This window comes from Macrotis lagotis, chromosome 1 (assembly GCF_037893015.1).
Source record: "Macrotis lagotis isolate mMagLag1 chromosome 1, bilby.v1.9.chrom.fasta, whole genome shotgun sequence".
In the NCBI taxonomy this organism is placed as follows: Eukaryota; Metazoa; Chordata; class Mammalia; order Peramelemorphia; family Peramelidae; genus Macrotis; species Macrotis lagotis.
In genome coordinates this window covers 864,165,220-864,169,497 of record NC_133658.1, presented here as the reverse complement: position 1 = coordinate 864,169,497, position 4,278 = coordinate 864,165,220, and the positions used below count along the sequence as shown (strand labels likewise).

Below are 4,278 nucleotides of genomic sequence, written 5' to 3'. Positions count from 1 at the left end.
TATGACTTTGGGGACACCCAATCTGTACACACACATACTATCTCTCCCATAAAAAAAAAAAGATCCTGGAGGGCAGAGGCGATTTCACTTTTGCTTTTGTACTTCCTGAAACCAAATAAAACCTGTTGATTGATTGGGAAGGCCTCCCTCCTCCCCCCCTTCCCCCTTCCTTGGATGCCATCCCATAACACTCCACTCTCTAGGCTAGTCTGGTTCCTTTCAACCAGGCTGGGACCATTCAGAGTCTGGGGCCATTCAGAGTCTGGGGCCATTCAGAGTCGACATTTCAAACTTCACTTCCATTTCCTTAGCTGTAGCTAATGCAATAAATAAATAAATAAATTAATTAATAAATAAATTAACAAACAAATAAATAAAAGGATTTCTCCCATTCTATCTGTGGAAACCTATTTGGCCAAGGACACACAGCTGATTGCTGGGGTAGAACCTGGGTGTCTTGAGTTATTTCCTTTATAAGTGTCTTTCTTTCCCAACTATGCCCTGAGGTTTCCCCAAGGAAGGCTGCTACTATAATTTATATTGCTGAATATCAGGAGTATATGTGTTTGTGGGCAAATCACTTTGCCTCCTAAAGCCTCAGTTTGCTAGTCTACAAAATGAAATAATACTTGAACTTCCTACTTCACAAGGATGCTGTAAGAAAAAAAGCTTTGCAAATCTTAAATGTTATGAAAATTATTAAATTTTTTCAAGCTCCTTGGCTAAAGAGAGAGCTCACTGTCCCTACCCACTATCACTCCCCCTTCCTCTTAGCTATATTTCTTTCCATTTCTTCCAGAAATCACCACTGTCTATCAGCCACACAGATCTGTCTCCTTCACTTAGCCAACACATAGCAAGAGATCACTCTGGGCTAGAGAATTTAAAAGGGTCTTTTCATTTCATGGGTTTAAGGTCTACTGGTAGGAGGTTTCTCCTTTTTCCTGTGCCCCCTGCCACCTGTCCCACAGAGATGCTGGGTGGGAACCTGTGAAGCATAATGACTAGCAAAGGACAGGCAGCCAGGCCAGAGGAGCCGCCGCGTTCACACCCACCTGGCCCCAGGTTTGGTCTTCTAAGACTGAAATGCAGTCAGAGGCGGAGACTCTTCCATCAATGTTCTCTCCTGCCCCCCCCAGACCCCCCCAAGTCTCTATTCTGGGTTTCTCCAAAAGCCCCTTCACCACACACACACACACACACACACACAGGCTGGTCCTTAAGCTGCCGAGAGTGGGACACAGTCGAATTGGGGGAGCAACAGGTTGGCATGGGGGGTCGCTGCAATGCACGGGCTGGAGTTGCAGGGTGGCGTCTCCGCTACCACTAGGGGAGGGGGCTGCATAGCGGCTGTCACTGCGGGGTGGGGGGGGTGGGGGGCGGGGAGAGGGCATGGGCTGCCAGGGGGCGCAGGGAGTCCCCCCGGACCCAGCCCCTCCCGGGGGGTCCCGGGCGGCCCCGGCCGGGTCAGGGTGCCCAGGCCGCTCGGCTCCGCAGCCCCGGCCGGCCGGCCCGGAAGCGGCGCCCCGGGAGCGGCCTGGGCCCGGCCCGGCTGCCAGGCGTGCCACAGGTGAGTGCGGGGCAGGTGAGGCCAGGTCAGCTGAGGTCCAGATGAGGGCGGCTCGGCTCGGACCGGCCCCGGGAGCACCCCCCCCCCGCCAGCGCCCCGCTTACCTGTCCCGCCAGGTGAGCAGCCTCCGCGCAGCTCCTCCTCCTGGGCTCACCTGGGCCCAGGTGAACGTCTCGCGGGACGCTGCGTACGGGCCGCCGCTAGGGACACGCTTGTCCACTCCGCGAAGCCGCTCTTGTCCTGCCCGGCCCCGGCCCCCCGCCCCCCGAGGCCCCCGACACCCCGGGAGGGTCCTGCTCCCAGACTCCCCCAGCCGCCGGACTCTCGTTTTCTTTTTGTGTGTTTAGTTACCTTTGGGGCGGAGGGGAGTGGGCTGCAGCCTTCCCGGGCCGGGCTGGCCCCGTCCCTTAAGCCTTCCTCCAAAGACAAGCGTGCCCCCCCTGCCCACGAAGCCCACCGGCCACCGGGGGGCAACGCATACCGGCCAAGCCGTGAAAAGGTGACGGCGGGGAGCAACGGACTCCAGCAAGCTAGCACACCGACCTTGGATTCCGGGGGACCCGACTTCCAATCTAGTCGCAGTCCCTTTGCGCTGCCTAGGTATGATCTACCCAACTACCGACGTTCTAGGTTCTACAGTTCCTCCCATCTCTAACATTTCATGGTACAAGATTCCTTCCAGCTCTGACCTCTGTTTCTGAGCCCCTCCCTCCCTCCTCAGCTCTGGGGATTCAAAGAAAGTGGCCTCGGAGTCAGGAGGACAGGAATTCTAATCCAACTCAGACACTTGGCGTTGCCTAGCTGTGTGACCTTGGGTAAGTCGCTTCACCTTGATTGCCTCTCATCCAGGGCCATCTCCAGGCATCTTGCTTTATATCTGGCTACTGGACTCAGATGACCCTGGAGGAGAAAGTGAGGCTGGAGACTTTGCACAGCATCTCCTCACTCAAATCCAATTTCTGTCCTTGTCCTGGCATCACCTCCCTGATGTCATGGTCTTCTTCAAAGAGGGAAGGACAAATATCAAAGGAAGGCAGATCACAGTCCCGGTTCTCTAAGCGCTCACACGATATAACAAGGGACTCAATATGCAAACAATCATAAAAAAAAAAAAACCTCAAGATATGGACACGATCAATTGGTAATAAATAACTGAGGGAAGGAATTAGTAGGAAGGGGAACCTATGAGAAGGCTTCTTATAGAAGATAGGATTTTAGCAGGGACTTGAAAGAAGCTGGGGGAACCAGAAGGTGGAGATTAGGGAGGAAGATTCAGGCATGCAGGATGGCAAGAGCAAAGGCTTTGAGTCAGGAAATGGAGGGTCGTTTTGGGGATAACCGCCAGGAGTCCAGTGTCACTGGATCAAAGAGTATGTGGATGGATGAAGGTACAAGGAGATTGGAAAGGGAGTCAGTGACCAGATTATGAAAGACTAAAAGCCAGACCAAAAATTCCAGAAGAAATAGGGAGCTAGGGGGCGGCTAGGTGGCACAGTGGATAGAGCACCAGCCCTGGAGTCAGGAGTACCTGAGTTCAAATCCAGCCTCAGACACTTAATAATTGCCTAGCTGTGTGACTTTGGGCAAGCCACTTAACCCTATTTGCCTTGCAAAAACTTAAAAAGAAAAAAAAAGAAAAAAGATAGGGAGCCACTGAGTATTGCAGGGATATAATTAGACATCTGCATAACATAGGTTAATAAATCCAGAATTTGAAGTCAAGGTGATCTATTCTAACCTCTTCATTTTGCTGTTTGGACTATGGGCTCCTTCAGGGTAGGGACATTTTTTTTTTTTTTTTTGCCTTTCTAGAAATATAAGCCTGGTGCTACACCTGAGTTGTTTGTTGACTTCAGATCATAGGTTCATGGATCTGCCTCCAATCCCCTTATTTTTCAAATGAGGGAACTGAAGTCCAGTGAGAAGGTCTTTGTGAGAGAGACCCAGAAAACCCATCAGGGGAGCCCCAGATTAGCTGGAGGAATAAAGTTATCCATTTAAATTATATTTAGTCCACCTGAGCTGGGTTAGAGTAAAAAAGGACTCTGAAGTGGGAAACAAGACACAGATATACCCAGGTTTGTAGGGTTTACCTTGGAAGAGATCTTGGTTTATAGGCTAGCTTTCTCATTTGACTTTCCTATTTTACAGAGGAAGAAGCTGAGGCTCCTCTGAGAGGTGAAATATAACACATCTAATTGATATCTGAACTTGGGTCCTCAAGAACTGCTTCCCTTGGATAATTCACTTCCTCTGTCTAGATCCTAACTGTCTTATTAGGGAACTGGACTAAATGATCCCCAAGGGTCCTTTCAAGTCTGACATTCTATCTTCAAAAGATCCTTCTAGTGCTAACATTCTGTGTTCTAAAAACTTTTCCAGCCCTAGAATCTACTCTATTTTCTGTCTTAGCCAGTCAATATGCACTTATCATCTTGTATTGTTACTTCTCTTTTGCTCTGCCTGTGTGTCATCCACCCAATTACTGATATTCTGGGATCTAAAATTCCTCACACTTATTAACATTTCATAATATAAGATTCCTTCCAGCTCTGACTCTCTGTGTTCTAAGCTCCTCCTTCCCCAGTTCTGTGTTCCAAGTTTTTCCAGTTCTGATAGCCTGTGTTCTAAGGGCCCTCTTAGTTCTAACATACTGTGTTCTAAGGTACTCAGCTCTGACATCCTGAGTTCTAAGATTTTTCCAGTTC

The 4,278-nt window shown here is 50.0% G+C and overlaps 1 protein-coding gene across 2 annotated transcripts in view; it reads right to left on the bottom strand.

Annotated features, from left to right (window-relative positions):
• Nucleotides 1-1,762, bottom strand: part of KDF1 (keratinocyte differentiation factor 1) — an 18,268-nt gene extending 16,506 nt beyond the window's left edge. For both annotated transcript variants that reach the window (XM_074218002.1, XM_074218003.1), the window contains exon 1: nt 1,675-1,762. The gene's annotated coding sequence lies outside the window, so the exon portion shown is untranslated. The remainder of the gene's footprint in view (nt 1-1,674) is intronic.
• Nucleotides 1,763-4,278: the final 2,516 nt, after the last annotated feature.